General features: G+C 29.8%; 2 long non-coding RNA genes across 2 annotated transcripts; one reads left to right on the top strand and one right to left on the bottom strand.

Annotated features, from left to right (window-relative positions):
• Positions 1 to 13031: 13031 nt before the first annotated feature.
• On the bottom strand, positions 13032 to 17972 carry LOC149494142 (uncharacterized). The gene is made up of 3 exons (XR_016321972.1): positions 17870 to 17972; positions 17731 to 17790; positions 13032 to 13207 (listed from the first exon to the last, which is right to left on the bottom strand). It is a non-coding gene; the product is annotated as an uncharacterized LOC149494142 (long non-coding RNA).
• On the top strand, positions 14536 to 16833 carry LOC149494143 (uncharacterized). Its single transcript, XR_016322041.1, has 3 exons — positions 14536 to 14793; positions 15703 to 15788; positions 16619 to 16833. It is a non-coding gene; the product is annotated as an uncharacterized LOC149494143 (long non-coding RNA).
• Positions 17973 to 22868: the final 4896 nt, after the last annotated feature.

Raw genomic sequence — 22868 nt, 5'->3', positions numbered from 1 at the left:
ATAATAATGATAATAATTATTTTTAAGAATCCACTTTACAAAGAAGGAAAAGTAGAAAATATTTTTTTTTTTTCAAAGGTAGTAGTAGAAGACTAAAAGTTGGCATGAATCTATTGAACATATGTTATATTTTTCATATTCTTCCTAAATATTTTCATTTTTAGAATCGCTCGTTTCGGTTTTAATATTATCCCAGTTATAAAAAAGATGAAATTAAAACTAAACCACTTTTAGTGGTTTCTAAGATGGTTTTGAAACCATCAATTTTGATTTTTTATGGATTTGCACCGAAATAAGATAATTCTATTTCAAACTTTTTAAAATTCTTTTCTATAATTGTAGATCGAATCAATAACAATAATAAATTTTACTATTAAAAACACTAAACCAATTCAATAAAGATTCTTAAAATTTATTTAATAAAATTATAATAAAAAAAAATTGAAAGTTTCTTTAACATGTTTTTCACGGTATAAAACCAAATCCGCCAGTTTTAAATCAAAATCACTGATTCTGGATTTAAAAAATACAGAACCAAACTCTAAGTATACGGATTCGGTTATAGTTTAATGCCACAATTTAATGTCGATTATGACTTATTCGATTCCGATTCGGTTCCAATTTGAAACCGAATCGTGGTCATCCCTAGGTAGAAGAGAAGTTAAGCACAATGGTTTTCCCATTAGTCCATCTCTTCACATCTCCGTTGCTTCTTCAAATTTCTCTATTTTCATTCTATCTCTTAACCTCACCCATTTCTATTTTGATCCTCTAAAAAGTAGTGCAATTTTTGTTGATTCCTTTTTTAGTTATAGATTTCTTGTGCATTTTATTTCTAGTATTCAAAAGGCATTAATGAATATGCACTAAAAATAATTAAATATTTAATTTATTTGAATTATTTTTAAGTAGAATCGTACTGTTTTCTTAAATAAAAAATGCATCTTGATTTGTATAAAAAAAACAGCATCTTGATAAAAAAATTATAAAAATATTAAACATATTTGAAATTTTGCATTGTTTTGGAAAAAATTTATAGGTTTTGTTGTGAGAATTATAGGATTTATTTGTTTAGAGATCAATACCCTCGTTTCAGAATTAAGATTGTAATATATCAATAAATAAGAAAACATATTCATTCTTATTTTAGAATTTTATACCAAATATCTATTTAGTCTCTATAATTATAGGAATTTTGCGTATAAATTACAGATTCCTCCCTGGTAAATATTCATATTCTATTAAATGTTATCCATAAGTAATACAACATTTCTAAGCGATTGATAAGTGGTATTTTAATAATTGACAAGTGTATTACATTTACTGACTTGACTTTATAATTATTTGAAAATAAAATGAAGTTATGATTGTTTATTTATTGCTTCAAATTGTGTTAAATAAATTGATTAATTAGAATGTTAGGCCATTTTTGGTTTAATGTAATCAACCATGTAATGGAATGAGGATTGCATTACATGACAGATTACATTGTTTGGCTAGACTTTTTTAAACAATGTAATACTATTGAGATTACATGTGTGATCTTCATTATTTAAATTGATGTAATATTCCTATTCAAAAAAAAATGATGTAATGAATATTCATTACATCAAAAAACAAATGCATTGACCATTACATCGAGCACATGTAATACCAACTATATTAAACTAGCCCAATACAAATTCTACCATTCAATGGTATTTAATACTACCACCTCACCACCACAGCCACCATCACCATTCCACCACCATCGCTCCACCTCAACCACTCTATCACCACCATCTCGCCACTACTACCACCATCGCTCGACCACCCCTCCATCCCATCCACCACCACCTTAATCACCACTTCCACAACCTCAGCTACAATTACCATTACCGCTCCACCACCCTCACCATCACCGCTCCACATCCTCACCACCACCTCAACCACCACCACCACTTCTCCAACACCTCAACTACCAGCGCTCTACCACCTCAACCACCACTATTGCTCCACCACCTCAACCACAGCCTCCATCTTAACCAACACCATCACCACTACCGCTTTACCACCACACCACATAATAAAAATTATATTTTAATACTTAATATGCATCAAAAAATAAAAAATATATTTTATTCTTTTATTTTGTTATAGGAACGAAAAGAATAAAATGAAAAATCATTAGAAAGATCAAAATCCCCATAATTTTATATTGTAATTTAATTTATTGAACCAAAATATATGAAAAAAATTAATTTCTAATGACTTTGAATTTTATTTTGTTACATTATATTTTTCCGGTTCACTTTCTTTTAATTTTTTTTTTAGTTGAAATAAATTTATAAATCTAAATAGTCTTTAATAACTTAATATAATGAATAGTTTTTGGTTCATATATTTCTTTTGTGTTAATAATGATGCGGTGGTGATGGTCGTATGATTGGTAGTGGTAGTGTTTTAATTATATTGCATATTTACAAACAAACATAAAAATGGAATAGTGATTACATTCTATAAATTTTCTCAATTACACTACCAAACATAGTAATGAAATCTTGATTACATTCCATTGCATTACATCTTTGATTACATCATATTGCATTGCATTATATCTAACCAAACATTTGCATTAGAGAATTAATAATATGCCAAGTAATACTTTATATAGATTTTAATGATATGTATAATTTACTTATATTCATGGATTAGAATGATATGAGTAGTTATTCCTTTTGTCCACAAATATAGGTCGTCTTAGGATAGATTTTTTTTCCCACAAATATAAGTCGTCTTGAGAATATTAAGGAGTAATTACTAACGTTTTTATAATTTTACCCTTATTTATATTTAATACAATAATCGTCTTTACAATATTTTAAATAGTAATTTAGTAAAATTAATGAACATTTGTTTGTAATATGAATACCTTTACGCTTTGCAGAGATATAAGGTGTCATTATACTTGAGAGAGTTAATTGTTTACTTACTCATCATGTAACAACTTTAAATGACTTATATTTGTGATGTCGATGATACTTTTTAATTTTTATACTAATTTCAAAATAAATTGTTTTAAAATAAATTAAAATTATGATTATTTATTCACTAAATTAAAATGTATTAAATACAATTGATTAATTATAATATTATTGAAATAATAACATGTCAATTAAATGATAATTTACATTGCTTTTCTTGATATGAAAAAGTTACTTAATTCATGAATTTTAATGAATTGTAAAATAAATAAAATTTACTTATAATCATTCCTTTCGCACATGTTTTTATAAGATTAATTTAGGATCTAGTACATGAATTTAGAACACTAATAATTATTATAAAGGGAAAACAATTTGTGCACCTGATTTGTGGTTTGAAGCATAGTTTCCGATTTGACTCATTTTATTTCTACAACTACATACTCGCAAATAAAATTAGTATTTGTATAATAAAGACTAGATCTTCCTCTCGTATCCTTGTTCACATAGGCAGCTTTCAATGGGACTATCCAAAATTAGATTTTTTTTAAGGATGGAGAGGGGACCTTACCTATTTATAGAGAATCCTATGGACCTTTCCATCACAAGTCCTTATAGAATTAGGCCTACACTTTTACTGTCTAACCATGCTGGCCCATTAGCGGTGCATAAGTCCATTACACAAGTGATCACATAAACATGAATTGAGCTTCACAATATTCTCAAACTATATTTACTCGGTCTATTTTTACAAATTAAAATAGCCCACAATTAATAGTATCCCATATTAAAAAAAATTCTTACATTCTCCCACTTGGACAATATTAATTATGGCTTTTAAATATATTCAAAAATAATTTTGAAAACTGACTCTCAGATTGAGTAGTAAAACACAAATGTGACCACTTAGTTTAAGAAATAACACCTCTAAAAATCTCATCCATATGAAGTCATAGATATCGAATCATGGTGATAATTATGCCATTTATTAACATAAGATCTATCCATGGTTACAAATATAAATCACTTACCGACATGGATCACAGTATGGTAGTGTAGCAAAAGAAATAGCACTCAAATATGATCAATTTGCTATTTCATTGCCGATCCTTAATGATTCCTCTTTTAACACAAATACTTAGGAATAAGCAAGAGAAATTACAACAACCCAATTGTTTCCTATAACACCAATGGAAACAAACACATATTAGCTATAAATAATACTTAAGACTGAAACATATGTCTTAAGAATTCAACACATATTTCATGACATGTCATCGTTTAATGAGCAAATATAATTAAATATAATATCACAAATGATGATTATCAAAAGCACAAATCCATCTCAAATAATTATTTATAATATAGATAAATTTAATGTATATAATTGCTCAAAAATAAATTACAAAAATAAACTCCCTCTAACCAACAACATTAAAAGACTCCATAGCACTCATATTACTAACATGGCCCTTAAAGACTATAGGTCTAAGGCCTTTGGTTAGTAGATCAGCAAGCATTAGCTCAACATTAATATGCCTTATCTCTATATTCCCTTTCTTCACTAAATTTCTAACAATGAGATACTTAATCTCCATATGTTTAGAATCACTATTACTCTTATTGTTCTTTGAAAAGAACACAGTTATACTATTATCACAATAAATTGGAAGTAGTTTAGAAATGGAATCCACTATAAGTAGCATTAAAATAAAATTTTTAAATCATATTGCCTGTGTTGTAGCTCCATAACAAGCAAAAAATTCAGCTTGTATGGTAGAAGAAGCAATAAAGTGTCTGATTAACACTTTTCCATAAAACAGCTCCACCGACAAGCATGAATACATAACCTGAAGTAGATTTAAAATCATCATGACAACCTGCAAATTCTGAGTCCGAATAGCCAACTATTTCAAGGAGATCAACTTGTTTATAAACTGACAAATAATCTTTTATCTTTTGCAAGTACCTTAAACCTTTTTATCAGCAATCCAATGCATTAGACCAGGATTAGACAAATATCGACCAAGAACACCAACAATATATGCAATATCTGGTCTAGTTCATACTTGAGCATACATCAAACTACCAACAACACTAACATAAGGTACATTCATCATGGAATCTTTCTCAAAATTATTTTTAGTACATTATTCCTTACTTAACTTGTCCTCGTTCACAATAGGAATATCACCATCTTTACAATTTTGCATATTAAACCTACTAAGAACGCGATCAATATGGGCTCTTCAAAAAAGTCCCAACATATGACAAGATCTATCACGATGAATCTCAATACCCAAGACAAAAGATGCCTCCCCAAGATCATTCATGTCAAAGGCCTTAGAGAGCAATTGTTTAGTTTCACAAAGTAATCCTATATCACCACTAGCCAACAAAATATCATCAACATAGAGAACAAGAAATATAAATCTACTCCCACTAGTTTTAAGATAAATGCAATGATCAATCTTGCTCTCTATAAAACCAAATGAAGTCACCACTTCATTAAATTTAAGATACCATTAGCGTGAAGCTTGCTTAAGCCCATAAATAGATATCTTCAATCTACACACCAAATGCTCTTTTCCACTCTCTCGAAAACCTTCAGGTTGCATCATAAAAATATCTTCACCAAGATCTTCATTTAAGAATGCAGTTTTCACATCCATTTGATGAAGCTTCAAATCAAAATGACCCAATAAGCCATAATAATCCTAAAAGAATCATTAGTAGAAACTGGTGAAAAAGTCTCATTGTAATCAACGCCCTCACATTGAGTAAAGCCCTTCCCAGCTAATCTTGCCTTAAACCTCTCAATATTCCCCTTAGAGTCTTTTAGTTTTAAACACTCATTTTCACCCTATGGGCTTATACCCAGGTGGAAGCTCCACTAACTCCCATACTCCATTATGAGCCATAGATACCATTTCATCTGTCATATATAGCATCAATCCATAAACTAGAGTGTGTACCATTGATAGCCTCTCCATATGTAACTGGATCAACAATATGACCTATATCATAATCACTCTCACCAAGATACACAATAAAATCATCAGAAATAACAGACCTTCTTTCCCCAAAAAATCTTCTAATAGGTCGTCATTCAATAATTTCAGGCTATGGAGGATTATCAACTAAAACTGGATCCTCTTGTATATCATTTCTCCTCTCAATAGGTACTCTCACTATCTTTTCATGCAAAATAGGCAAAGGAAAGGAAACTGTTTTAGTTTGCACATCCTCTACAGGTTGTGGAGAGCAATCAACATCAGCGACATCAAACTCATAAAAACTTAGATGTCATAGACTCTAAAAATTTTTGTGTCACGTGTAGGATAATAGAACCTGTATCCTTTACCCTACAAAGAAACAACGAGTAGTCCAAGGATCTGTCTTTTTCTTATTTGCATTATAAATTCTAACCTCAATAGGACAACCCCATACGAAAATGGTTCACACTAGGTTTTCTCCCTATCTATAACTCAAAAGGTGTTTTAGGAATAGATTTGCTAGGTACATGATTTAGGATATACAAGGCAGTTTTAATGGCTTCACCCCAAAGGAATTCAAACAAATTAGATCTACTCATCATGGTCCTCATCATATTTTTGCAAGTGTGATTATGCCTCTCAAACACTTCATTTCGCTCGAGACTACCAGACATGGTATATTGGGCAACTATTCCACACTCTTGTAAATATTTGAAATGGTCTCATAAGTTGTCCGGTCTCATGTTATTTGCCATAATATTCTCCCCTATGGTTAGACCTCACAATCGTACAATATATAAGCATGCATTAGTAAGCAAGGTGTTATTAAAAATAAAATTTTGTGCATGACTACACATTTCCCTTTGGGAAGAATATGTACATGCAATAAAATTTCATACATAGAGCTCACAATGAGATTATTCTAACTTTGAAAAATCCATCCCCTTTGGATAGATAGACCTTCTAGGTTAATATATCTAAATACAAATGTTCTGAATCACACACAAAATTTTAAATTAATACATATAATAATCTCCTTTGGGCAAATTATTATATATAATAATATATATTTTTTTAAATATATACCTTTATAAATAATTAAGAATAATCCTATAAATCTCAACAAGTGTCCTACTTAGGCAATAACACTGATATTGACTTCCAAAATTAGAAATTTCACAAATACCCACAATTAAAATACATACCAAACACAAACGTATGTGTTTAAGAAACACATATGAGATACTAATCACAATGTATCTCTATTATAAATACATGCCAACACAAATATGCCTTGAATTAATTTTATTCTTTATTTTATTTAGTCTAATAAAGAATGGAAGACGAAATTTGATCTTAATAATGATTAATAATACAATTTAAAGAAAAACAGTATTTATTTATAAATATTATAAATAAACAGGTGCGACCTTAAAATTTAACCTAACGACACTATATGTTTGTATATATATATATATATATATATATATATATATATATATAACAAAACAACACTGAGTTGTTAATTAATTCAACATAATCGTGAAATCAACGATACAGAAACAGATTATTTATTATTTATATATATAACTATCAAATCTACATCACAAAACAAGAAAACAATTGTATATATGTAATTACCAAAAAAAAAAAAAAAAAAACGAGAAAAGGCAACTGTGTATATATATACAATCAGACGAAACAACAACCACACAAAATCAATGCAAATTTATTATTATTATTATATGTAATAACCAAACCAATAATACAAAGAACAAGAAAAGTAATTATATATATAATCAATGACACAAATAATAGGAATCAGTATATTCAAGTTTCAGATGTATGACGAAAACAGTATAATCAATAAGACGAAATCATCTTACACTGCCGCATCAATTTTGATATATATTAATCGGTGCTTTTTGAAATCGATGTCAATGCCACATGCATCTTAATTTTTATATATCCTTATCAAAACCAAAACAAAATATCAACCACGCAATACCAGTAAAATTTATTTATAATAATTTTAATCAGGTTTCAAAATTCATGCACAATTTAAGCTCTGAAACCACGTGTAAGATTAATTTAATTAAGATCTAATATATGAATTTAGAACACTAATAATTATTATAAAGTGGAAACAATTTGTATATCTGATTTGTGATTTGAAGTAGAGTTTTCAATTTCACTTATTGTATTTTCTACGACCACGTACTCGCAAATAAAATTAATATTTATGTAATAAAGACTAGATTTTCCTCATCCTTCTCTCCATTTCCGTCTCCTTATTCGTTTAGGTGGCTTTCAATGGGATTAGTCAAAATTAGGTTTTTTTTTTTTTTTTTTTTTTAAGAATTGAGAGGGGACTTAGCCTATTTATAGAGAATCTTATGGACCTTCCCATCACAAGTCCTTATAAGATTAAACCTACACTTTTACTGCCTAACCATACTAGCCCATTAGAGGTGCATAAGCTCATTACACAAGTGATCACATAAACAAGAATCGGGTTTCGCATAAATTGAGTTTAACATAAATATTTTTAAATTGCATTTATTCAGTTCATTTTTACAAACTAAAATCGCCAACAATTAATTTGAAGGTATTAAATAATTGTATTAATGTATTGGCATGGTTTGGTTTGGTTTGGATTTATTTTGAATTAGTATTTTTGGTTTGATTTGATTTGATTATTCAATGTATTAATGTATTGGTTTAGTTTGGATTTATTTTGAGTTAGAGTTTTTTTATTTGATTATTTAATGTATTAATATATTAGCTTGGTTTGGATTTATTTTGAATTAATGTTTTCGTTTGGTTTGATTTGGTTATTTAATGTAATAATGACTTTAAATGATTATTATTAATTATTAGTTTTTAAAAAATGATAAAGTTTAATAACAATGAATTATTCAATTAATGTATTAATGTATTGATGTGTACCAAATGTTTACTCTCAAATTTGTGAAGTAACAAACATTTTCTCCGACAATCGTTAATGTATATTTAAGTTTTCTATCTAAACGTTTCCGTTTTTTTTTTAAATGGTGTAGTAATGCACTTTTTGAAAATTTTAAATTGTTTACCCTCAAGAAACACTTTAGGTTTTTTAGAAATACTATATATAAGTTATATCACTATACTCTTCTGTATTCTTTGGAATGATGTATTGGTCCCTGCTTTTAAATATATTATTCCTTTTTTACTGTTCCGAATTTTCTACATTTCAACAATTTCCACTAATAGAGTTAGTAGTTTTTACTCAAATTTTTTTTTATCTCCTTTTTAAAGATTATTTAACATGTATATATATATATACACACACAAAGCAGGCAGAATTTTCCTTAGTGTTGCCACTTAGGATTCAAAATTAATGACATGTATATGACTTAATTGTTTTTTTTTATATTTATTTGAAAATAAATTAATTTATGATTGAATTAAACCGTCTTAAATGTAATTGATTAATATGACATTAGAGAATTAATAATTTTTTAAGTAACAATTTATATAACTTTTAATGATATAAATAAATTACATAATTTATAAATTTTAATTTTGTGGACAGTAATTATTTTATATTAAAAAATTAAAAATTTTTGTATTAAATTAAATTATATTAAATATAATTGATTAATTATGGTATTAATAATATTATAGGTTGAAGATTTATACAACTTTTAGTTATTTAAAATAAATTATTTACTCATGGATTTTAATGAAATAACAAGTTAATTATTTTAAGTTTACATTAATTTTTAAATAAATCAAATTAATGAATTTTACCACCTCTTATTTTACTTTTTTTATTTATCTCTATAAATTTTAATATTTTTAATCCATATTCTAGAACACATGCCTATCTACTAATTTTTCACTTTAATAATAAAAAATTACGCTACAATTTTTTTTACTATTGTTATATCTTTATGATATTTTTTAATAGCATAATAAAAGAAATTTCATTCAAAAATCTATAAATTATGTATATATTCTCTTCATTTTACTTAATTTTATTTTTTTAACCATGCATAGCACAATATATATTGCTAGTTTATATAGTATTCTCACTTTTACACTTAAAATCATAACTACATTTTTTATTATTCATCCCTCAATGATAATGATTTTGTTAATATAGCGCCATCCGTACATATATAGACATTACATGCATTGTATATATATATATATGTCAGCTCATATCCCACTCATGTTTTTAACACCATGCCCTCTAGTTTGGGCACTTTGATGATGAGTCAATTCTTTAAATTAGGTTGTCTTTTATCCCTCCAGGTGTTATTTACTTCCTCTACCATAAGCAGTACATGATTCATTTTTCTTTATCTTTTAAGGGCTTTATCAGAGGAATCCTCTTTAAGGCATTAGGTATTTGTTGTACCTCAGCCTTAATGTTATTTGACATGCCCTTTCTTTCCTAATTTAGTCCTCTCATGTTTGGCTTAGAAAGAGTATGTGGCCATAGCTATTTTGGTTCAGGATGACTGATTGTTTGGCTTTAGATTTAGAATCCCCAGATACATGAATTCACCCGTATACTTTATGTAAAAAATTTAATAACCCTCTCAATTTTTATGTTAACTTTTATTAAACATTTTAATTTAAAAAATTGTATCCATTAAATATTTTAATTTGAAAAAATTATTTTATTAAACACTCAAATTTAGAAAATTAGATCGATTAAACACTTATTTTATAGTTGAAAAATGTGAAAATCATTGTTCTAAAAATTATACTAACTACATATCAAATGAATATTTTGCATATAAATGTTAAAAATGCCAAAAAAAATTGTTGTTGCTAGTATGGAGAATGGTACAATATTACTAAAATTTGTAACTTCGGAGGTGCGATAAATTCACTTGTAAAGTTTAAGGAGTAACAAGTTTTGTTCTTGGTAAATTACAAGATAAATTTATACATTTGGCAGTTTTAGAATCTAATGGTAAAGAGTGTGCCACCTCTTTGAAAGCAGTCTAAGTAGGCTTCCATAACTGCTTCCCATCCTTGCTTATCCCAGCCATTCCTTGACGTCGAGGAATTGAATTTTCAAAGTTAGGTAAGAGTTGTTTGATATTTTAGTGCCCTTCCAGGGCAATAATATTTTATAATTAATAGTATTAATCATATTTATTTATATTTTGCAAGAATTGATAACAAGGCATATTATCATAATTATGAAGACATGTAATTATTATGCTTTTGAACATATTCATTTATATATATATATATATATATATATATATTGCCAAACATTTCATAATTTATTGAAATCTATCTATCTATATATTATATACAATTTTTTAAAGCCTAAATATTTATGTGATATATTGAATTTTTTCATTATAATTAATAACTTTTATATTTAAATAAAAAATAAATGTGCTTTATTAAATAATGGAGTTACAATTAACTAATAAGATTTCTTTATAATTAATATATAATAAATATTATATTTTTTATTAAATAGTTCTTATTCTATAAAAAAAATAATGGAGTTATAATAGAGTCATAGTTAATAAAATTAATTAAATATATAATTAGATTAACAAATAGAATTAAAATATTAATTTCAATTCACTAAAATTTTTTTATTAAGATTATATTTTTATACTCCATTTAATTTGAATATATGAGAATTTCAAAGAAAAAAATAATTAACTAAATATATCAATTAAATAATAATAATTTGCTTATAATAATTAATTGTTCTAATTAAACTTCACTTCAATATTTGAAAATTTAATCCATCCTTTAATCAAAAGTACATAAGTAAATTATTTAAATTAAAGCAACGCAAATATAGATCAAAACAAATTTTTTGAAAATTATATTCAATTTAATTAAACAAATATAAAATTATACAATCTGCGCGTTGCGCGGGTTGAAGACTAGTTGTTAATAATTTAGTAATTCATCAGCATCAAATCTAAGGCTTTATTTACGTACGGCTTGTCGCTCAGTTGGCAATGCAGGCTGGGCATGTGGAAAGAGCTCTTATGTTCGATCCTCACTAAACGTACCTGCAGGGAGGGGCGAAGAGCCTTAACTGTGATTAAACCTTAAGTCGAATTAGGCGGTCCCTAATAATAGAGTTCGGATACCGATGATTTTCACAAAAAAAAAAATCTAAGGCTGTATTTGGAAACAAGAGAAAAAAATATCAGAGGAAATAAAATAAAGAAAAAGGAAAATAGTGAAATATGTTTTTAAATTTACCTACACCAAATGTATGGCCCCATATATGAAATCAATCTACAAAAAGCTATTTTTGACGATTCACGGGGCAAAAATGATAAAATAATAATATTTTTTTAAAAGAATCTTATTTAATTAGCTTGATATATAAGTTTCATAGACTGAGCGTAGGTAAATCTTATCCATTTCAAATTAAACAATGCAATTTTCAATTCATTCACCTTTATTTTTTTTTTTTTCAATTTGGAGATACCCTAACTTTATAGGCCAAAGAAGAAAATAACGCACATTTCCCTCCCCTTTATAATAAAGAAAAATCATTTTCTTTGATATTTTTTCACATATTTTTCTTTCCTTCAAAAAGTCCTCATTTCCAAATAAAGGATAAATAGTTAACCATGCAAAAAATAATTATTGGATACTTTTATAGGCAGATCCACATTCAATTATTTAATATTTTAATAAAAAATATTGGTGTTCTTGTAACATCCCTTCCCGGTCCACCCGTTAACCCGAATGAACCGAGCCGAGACGCTACAATCTGGTTGAACTCATGTCCTGTCATGCTGATATCATCCTGTATGCTAACTATGAATACAAAATATTCCCAATTAAACTCCAAACTTTCAATATCTCCAACTAATCATCATAACACAATAACACTTTATATATATATAGTCATAACTGTATCAATCCTCAATAGCATGTAATAGCCAGCAATTAAGTGCATTCATGATCTATATCAAGTCTTCAGGACCTAATCATACCAACTATAGTAAAATATTTCATCTTCAATCATTTCATAAGTATTATTCTTATCTCCAACTACTTATACCAAAATAATTACATGCTTCACTTATATTTACAATCACATAGCTCTAACAAATGTAATAATTATACATGCCATAAATCTTAATACATGCCATAATTCTTAATTATATAACTCTCAATCTACTACTCCCAAATTAATCACTTCTGCTTTGATAGTACTCTTCAAGTCTTCAAGTAGCAACCACGATCTTCAACCTACGCGTGATAAAAATCGACGCGCTGAGTATAAAACTCAGTGGTACTCATAATTCACATACTTAACAAAGTGTGATGGCAACTAACTTAAAATACAAATTTGCATAATAGCATTGAAAATCATAGATTCAGTAAATTTCAACATCAATGCATCTTTATAGCAAAGAATAAACTTCTAATTCACACCATAAATAATTTAGTTCTAATTATCTCATAACTCCTTTAATCACACATTATGATACTATCATGATCGTACCTGCTGTTCATTGTGTTGTATGAATGAAATCAATAAACATGTAAGAATACATAACAGTATATGTTCATTGTCTTACTTGCTATTCATTATGCTGTATGACTTATGCACTTTCAAGTTATGATTAATAACATCTCATGACTGTTAAAGATTCAATAAATAAACTTGTAAGCATATATAGCATTATACTTTCATGATCTTACCTGATGTTCTTTATGCTGTATGAATTCTGCAACTTTAATTAAACTCAGTGAATATCACAATGAATAAAGAAACATATAAGCACATACATATGTAGAAATAAACATGTACTCACATGTGGAATGTAAGCACACATATCATGATACTTTCATTTTACCTTGATGATCTTTCTTGCTGTTTAGTATACTGTATGCTTCATGCAATGTTATGTCAAGATATCTGTATGGCTCCATAAGGTTATAGTGAAACCGAAGTGATAAGAAAAACTGTATGAAACTGGATGAAACTGTATGCTTGGCTGCTATGGCCTATATAATCATATCCACTCAACGGCCTGTAGCCGGAGTACCAAACTGTATGGGGCGCAGATCTGCTATTCTATGTCGCGACATAGTCTTATCTACATGGTTTCTACCTAACCTCAATGGAGCATAATGTTGGTATGTCAATAGATAAAACAAATGCATAGTAACTGTGTCATAATTTGCATGCTTGTGTCATGTTATTTTCACTTGCTTGTGTCATAAAATTAACTGCTTCATCATTTCATAAAATTTACTGCTTACCTGTATGCTGAAAGCCTCGCCAAGCGGGCAACTTGTGTCATGTTAGTTTCTGAAACAACCCGAATTTTTATTTTCAAAGATTTTCCAATTAAATTTAATGAATCAACAGCCTGGAAATTAATATTAATATTTTAGTGCGAATACTGTGAGAAACCGGATCGAAAACCGATTGAAAAAGCTGAAAACCAGTTAAAAATCGATGATTTGGGCCGAATCGAATCGAACCGAACTGGTTCGACCCAAACCATCTAGAAAATTCTTTTTTTTCTTATATCCATCGCTGCACCTTCATTTCTCACCCACCATTTCTGCGCCACCTCCAGCCCACCACCGCACCACCACCTCCTCCTCCTTTCTTCCTTTTCTTCTTTCTTTCTTTCTTTTCTTTTCTTTTCTTTTCTTTTCTTCTCCTTCCTTCTTCCCTGCGTCTATCTCTGTGTGACTGGCGAGAAACAGCAGATCCACTGCGCGCCGCCCAGCCCTCGCCGCCTCTCTCCACACCGCCAGTCGACCTCCGGCCACCAGCCCCATTTCCGGTTAATCGAATTCCGGCAACAATATATTAGGTATAATTTAGTTTTAGTGAATGAAATTAATTGTTTGTAGGTAATTTATTTAGTTAAGTTAGGGTTCTTGAATTTATTTAGTTAATTTATTTAGTTAATTGATTTAGTTTAGTTAGATTAATTTTAATAATTTTAGTCGATTTAGTTAATGTTAGTAATATTAGTTAATTAAATTAATTTTATTATTTGAAGTTAATTAATTTAGAAATATTAGTTAATGAAATTAATTTTATTACTTGTAGTCAATTAGTTTAGTTAAGTTAATGTTAGTAATGCTAGTTAATTAAATTAATTTTATTATTTGTAGTTAAGTAATTTGGTTAATTTAATTTGATAATTGTAAGTAGTTAACAGTTTTATAATTTTAGTATTGATTTAATTAAGGTAGTTTAAATATAATGTTATTGTAATGTATAATTTGGATTGTGTGGTGATGTTGAGATTGAAGGAGGATGGGAAAATGTTGTTTGATTAATTGCCCGACGGATGGGCCGTATGGATTGAATATTTGATAAATTGTTGATATTTTAACAGGAGGATAGTCCAACTTTTAGGGGAGATGCTGCCGAAATTTCGGTAGGAATTAGATTATTTTTAGAACTCTAATAGATAGTACGAATTAAATTATTATTGTTAGTAATATTATATTATCAATCATATTATTCTTATTAATACTATTATTATTATTAATATTAGTATTCTTATTAGTATTATTATAAAATATTACTTAACCTTTTATTTAAAGTTGATAAATTAGAATAAATATATAAATTAGAAAACTATATATATATATATATAATAAGTGAATTAAATGACTGGTAAATGACTGGTAACCAAAACTAATAAACGAATGTGAAATATAATTTTCCGAATTAGAATTCTTACTTAGAATTTTCTTGTTTATTTTAGAGGATTATAAAAATTCAAAAATGCGAGGACAAAAGCTGGAAGCATGTGGCTAAAAAGGCAGTCCTTTTAAAGGACAATAAAGAACTGTGAGTAGTGTTAGATAACTAGTATCATCCGCTTGCATTCATGCATTCACGGCTAAATGTTATCATGCATTATTTTGTTGAATTATCATACTGTGATGCACTATTTGTTGATATTAAAAATTGTTTGATTATTTGTGTTGTGACTATGCTGTGCTTTGTTTGTGTGGAATTGGGATGAAGTGGGTCACCATGGGTTTGTGAGACCGTTACCGTTATATGGATCCCGATTATGATTACCGTTACCGTTATATGGATCCTAATTACCGTTAGCCGGGTAAATGGGAGATCGGCGCCCCCGTGTGCACCTACCGTTACCGTTAACCACAGGTTGGCTTCTTTATTGGGCGCACCGGATAATCTAGATTTGATCGCAGCCCGCAGGGTGGCCTCCTGTTGTGAGCGCCTGATGATCTAGATTTGATGGAGACGACCGAGTTGCCTCCTGTTGGTATAAAAAAAAAAAAAAAAAAAGAAGAGAGAGAATGGAAAAACAATGAGAGGGCTGGTCAAGTGAGGATTAGACCGGTCGGCCAGAATGGGGGATCGGCTCCCTGGTGCACACGTGAGAGGATGGGCCATGTGGGAGGACGGCTCATCAGGGGTTTCGGTGACTCCACTGACTAATTTCCACGTGATGTGATTATATGAAGGTGATAATAATTGTGATTGCTGTTGTATTGCCATTTGTGTGATAAACTGCATGATCATATACTAAATCGGTGATCAGATAAAAATATTTTAGCATCTGTGTGATTGTGTGGGGTGAGAGGGTTATCTAACCCTACTCATTGAGTTTGGCGCTCACCCCTGCCTACTTATTTTTTTTTCAGGTAATAGAAGAAAGTCCTATGGAGTTGAAACATTAATTATAGAAGACTGTTAATGAGAAAATAATGAAGTAAATGTACAGGTAGAGTTCCGCAATTGTATTCCAACTGGGTTGTAAATGATCAAATAGAGTATAGACATTTATTATGTGGGTTGTACTTTGGATATATATTTGTGAAATAAATTATTGGGCCTGAATCCATAATTATGAATAGAATGTAAGATTTAAATAAGTTAGGCTTACTACGGGCTTTGGGGGCCTTAAGCCCACCCAGGTCCTAGTGCCGGTCCGGCCCACGGAAATGGGTCGTGACAGTTTCACACCATTTGCATGCTTGCATTTTGTGTTTATACATGTGTTCATGTTGTCTTTTTGCTTTAAAATGATTGAAGACATACAAGTTGAGAAAATGAATACAATTGCATAGAATTCATAACTTCACACACCATTTCACATCATTTCACAATTGCATAGAATACAATTACAAGTTGTGTTTACCTCATTTCACATCATTTGCATGCTTGCATGTTGTTTTGATGCATGTTCTAATGTTGTGTTTTTGTTTTAAAATGATTGGAGGCATACAAGTTGAGCAAAGGAATACAATTGCATTGAAAATGAAGTCCAAAAGAGCATCAGAACACAATTCGCGAGCGCGTCATGCAAAGTCGCGAGCGCGAGAAGTGCAAATGAGAGTCAGAGAGTTTCCACACACAATTCGCGAGCGCGCAAATGAAATTCGCGAGCGCGTGACGTGTTTTCCAGCCTGCGCAGTCTGTACTCTTTTGGTCATATCTCTCAATATACAACTCCGATTTGGGTGATTCAAAAACCCATGTAAAGCTAACACATAGAGGAACAAATAACTCTTCTATGACACTTCCTAATTCCATCGTTAAATAGGGTAAAAATCAAGGTGAATTTACTGGTAACTTTTCCAGCAAAACTTGTTTCAGCATGAACTCAATATCTACTTCATTTATTCATTTCATCTCATGCTTTTTCACCATTTTCAGTCTTCTTACTCAATATTAAGCAACATATCTCCTCATTTCAACACATCACACAAATTATCATGCAAGGAAATGAATTAAACTAAAGGAGATAGCACACCTTCACTCAACAAGCTTGGAATCTTCTTCTTAGCTTCCTTCTACCTTGAGATCACCTCTCCTACACATAAGAATTCTTATGAATCATCTAAAAATATCACCAAATGATTCAAGTATGAAATTCAAGAAGGTTTACTTACTTGGATATAATAGAAGTTGAATTAATGCTTGAATCCCATTAAAATCTTCACTACCATTAAAAGTGATGGAGAAAGGAAAGTGGAAGAGGAAAGTAGAGGAAGAAGATGGAGATAAGGATGAAGAAATGAAAATGAAATGGAACTCACGGGTAGTCTCTAGAATTACATTGATTTTTATGTGAAAATTACCAAATGGTACCTCAAGTGTCAAAATGGTACAACTCAATACCTCAACTTTATCTTTTTGTGCAAGTAAGTCCTAATCCTTATACTTTGATCTTTTTGTTTCCTTCAAGTAAGTCCACTTCTTCTCATTATTTCATTCTAGCCCACTCTAGACTCTAATGGCTCGAACCGGGTTTTAGATCAGCCCGACTCGACTCTAAGCATCAACTCGATTCAATAGAAAATGGGACGTTACAGTTCTACCCCTCTTAACAAATTTCGTCCTCGAAATTCACTTACATTAAACACTGATAACTCTCATAATAGCTTCCAACTCAATTTGATTCTTCGATAATCGGCGAGCACTTACTAGCCTTATGTTCTCCACATGATTCTCCCAAATGAACATCCATACTAGCTAATATATCCAGTCCATATCAGCACTCAATCCAAAGACCTATATACCGCTCATACCAAACATATCAGCGTATCAGATACATATCATATCATATACAGATCATATCATCATCTCATATACATATCAAGGCATTTCATTGCAATAGCCTATTCAAAGATTTGCATAAAGTAAATTCTCATAAAGCATGATGAGATTATAGACACATATACTGAGATCATATAGTTTATGTTCATAACTGTATGAATAACTTCATGTCGTCATGGTACCGTCATGGTACTTCTTCTCATCCACTGTCATGCATATATACATATAGTCATACATGCATACTTGCAAGTTCCACTCCAGAAGAAAACAAAATGAAACCAAAGTTCCAAATGTCAATACATGAAAGTAATTATACACAATCACAAGGTTATGCAAATCATGCAATGTGCCATATAGATTATCTCAACTTGACCATTTATCCATAATGATTTGGTAGTTCCATCCAAATAGAATTCACTAAGTGATAGCAATTCCACTTTTTTTTTTTTAATCATAGATAGCTCACATAAATCTATAAATCATCCATGACTTATAAATACTCTATTGATGATTAACCAATCTTTTCTGTCTGAAGTATGATCACTTATAAAATCTTGATCATTTTGACTTCGAATTTATTCTTATATAAACATAGTGAGATCAACACGAACCACAATTTGTACATATTCATGAACTCTCAAAGTATAGTAAGTCTGATCTTGTATATACTCTGATGCATCATTACTTCTCTTTCATCCAATCTTAATACCCATGATTCCTAATTTGTCACAAAACTCTGAATGATTATCATCTCATTTAAATCATCCTAATGCATACTTCTTCACCTCTGTAATTGATGCTTTTCTAAATCTTAATTCAATAACATGACTAGATCCATTCTTACTTACCTAATTTCTTGGTATAACATCAATTCAATAGTTAGACACTATCTCTCCATGTCCAATGTCATTCATCATTTCACTTAATCATCATGGTCCAATATTTATATAACATAAGTATCTTCATTTGGTGTTTAGGAGTCGTTTACTTTTTTTTTTTTTTTTTCGAATCACTCTTTATTTCTAACTTACATAACATCGAGAATGCACCAAGTACTGTAAACCTCAAAAGATTAAATCTCGTTGAATTTAATTCATACTTATACCATATTAAACTATAAGATGCCACAATTCATACAAGATCCACTACTAGGCTCATCAAGATTTAAGTAATTTACTTCTTCCTAAGAATCACCATACTTTTCTTATAACCATAGTACTTTATATTATTCCTGATATTCATACAGTTGCAAAATAGCTTATGAACACCACAATATACTTGACTCCACCAAATAGTAAGTAGTTCTCATAAATAGAAATCACCTCTCATGAATGGCTTTAAATAATGTTTCATTCCACCAACATTAGTGCTTATGCAAAATACTCATCACCCATTCTTAGAGCAAATCACATCAAATCATTCATCATTAAGATCATATATGTAAATACACCAATGAATATATGTCTATATGTATTCTATCAGCAAAATGCTTATCTCAATAGTCATAATAGATTCCATTAACCAAAATCATGTAAACTTCAATACTCTTCTTACATAGATTCTAATGTCCTTAAATCCAAATCAGTTTGTTTTCTTATTAGATAATACTAACAACTCATCCTCAACATACTCCTTCCTTCCATAGGCACATGTACACTCATTCATGCATTTTATGCATGCATTTCACTTTCACATCATTTAACTCCAACTTAACCTTTATAATCTTAATCATGCATGACTTAACATAGCTTTGCGTACACAACCATACAAGGTTACACTACATCTTACATCTGTATATACATATATGTTATTTTCTTGTTTAAGTCATAAACCAATATACTTCATAGCTCATGAATTTATACAAGTGACTTCATTGTCATTTATAAAACAATCCTTCATTTATCAAAACTTTAGAACTCCACACTTGAAAATTTATTTTTCAAAGTGTTCAGAGAAGAAGAATTTTCATAGCAAAATCATTTGGTCATAAGCAACATAAACTAGGCTTTTTCTGGAGTCAACATGAACAAACATTTTTACAAGTCATTCATGCTATCACAATCATGGATAAAAATCAGTGTCAGAATACATCTCATAATACTTATAACATGTAGAACTCATATCAACTCACGAAAGTACACAAATCCTTAACACCTCAATAATATTTCATCTCCAATAACCACTACATCGAATTCCCTATCCATTATTCTCTAAGCATATCCTCCATGCATGATGGTCCAAAAGGATCTAATCATTAATCATCAATAGTAACCTCAATATATACTCCACTTACCACGACACCATTTTCCAATGGCTGGTTGTTTCCAATCAAACCAATATGGCATGTCTTTAACTTAAATTACTCATACTCTCACTGCAAAACAGATAACTCCCTACATAGATACACATATGGTCCGAGAACCGCCTAAACCTAGGCTCTGATACCAAAAATAGTAACATCCCTTCCCGGTCCACCCGTTAACCCGAATGAACCGAGCCGAGACGCTACAATCTGGTTGAACTCATGTCCTGTCATGCTGATATCATCCTGTATGCTAACTATGAATACAAAATATTCCCAATTAAACTCCAAACTTTCAATATCTCCAACTAATCATCATAACACAATAACACTTTATATATATATAGTCATAACTGTATCAATCCTCAATAGCATGTAATAGTCAGCAATTAAGTGCATTCATGATCTATATCAAGTCTTCAGGACCTAATCATACCAACTATAGTAAAATATTTCATCTTCAATCATTTCATAAGTATTATTCTTATCTCCAACTACTTATACCAAAATAATTACATGCTTCACTTATATTTACAATCACATAGCTCTAACAAATGTAATAATTATACATGCCATAAATCTTAATACATGCCATAATTCTTAATTATATAACTCTCAATCTACTACTCCCAAATTAATCACTTCTGCTTTGATAGTACTCTTCAAGTCTTCAAGCAGCAACCACGATCTTCAACCTACGCGTGATAAAAATCGACGCGCTGAGTATAAAACTCAGTGGTGCTCATAATTCACATACTTAACAAAGTGTGATGGCAACTAACTTAAAATACAAATTTGCATAATAGCATTGAAAATCATAGATTCAGTAAATTTCAACATCAATGCATCTTTATAGCAAAGAATAAACTTCTAATTCACACCATAAATAATTTAGTTCTAATTATCTCATAACTCCTTTAATCACACATTATGATATTATCATGATCGTACCTGCTGTTCATTGTGTTGTATGAATGAAATCAATAAACATGTAAGAATACATAACAGTATATGTTCATTGTCTTACTTGCTATTCATTATGCTGTATGACTTATGCACTTTCAAGTTATGATTAATAACATCTCATGACTGTTAAAGATTCAATAAATAAACTTGTAAGCATATATAGCATTATACTTTCATGATCTTACCTGATGTTCTTTATGCTGTATGAATTCTGCAACTTTAATTAAACTCAGTGAATATCACAATGAATAAAGAAACATATAAGCACATACATATGTAGAAATAAACATGTACTCACATGTGGAATGTAAGCACACATATCATGATATTTTCATTTTACCTTGATGATCTTTCTTGCTGTTTAGTATACTGTATGCTTCATGCAATGTTATGTCAAGATATCTGTATGGCTCCATAAGGTTATAGTGAAACCGAAGTGATAAGAAAAACTGTATGAAACTGGATGAAACTGTATGCTTGGCTGCTATGGCCTATATAATCATATCCACTCAACGGCCTGTAGCCGGAGTACCAAACTGTATGGGGCGCAGATCTGCTATTCTATGTCGCGACATAGCCTTATCTACATGGTTTCTACCTAACCTCAATGGAGCATAATGTTGGTATGTCAATAGATAAAACAAATGCATAGTAACTGTGTCATAATTTGCATGCTTGTGTCATGTTATTTTCACTTGCTTGTGTCATAAAATTAATTGCTTCATCATTTCATAAAATTTACTGCTTACCTGTATGCTGATAGCCTCGCCAAGTGGGCAACTTGTGTCATGTTAGTTTCACACCATTTGCATGCTTGCATTTTGTGTTTATACATGTGTTCATGTTGTCTTTTTGCTTTAAAATGATTGAAGACATACAAGTTGAGAAAAGGAATACAATTGCATAGAATTCATAACTTCACACACCATTTCACATCATTTCACAATTGCATAGAATACAATTACAAGTTGTGTTTACCTCATTTCACATCATTTGCATGCTTGCATGTTGTTTTGATGCATGTTCTAATGTTGTGTTTTTGTTTTAAAATGATTAGAGGCATA

Source organism: Jatropha curcas, chromosome 8 (genome assembly GCF_041381405.1).
Source record: "Jatropha curcas cultivar XTBG-Jc1 chromosome 8, XTBG_Jcur_1.0, whole genome shotgun sequence".
NCBI classification, from domain to species: Eukaryota; Viridiplantae; Streptophyta; class Magnoliopsida; order Malpighiales; family Euphorbiaceae; genus Jatropha; species Jatropha curcas.
This window is presented reverse-complemented; position numbering and strand designations above follow the sequence as displayed.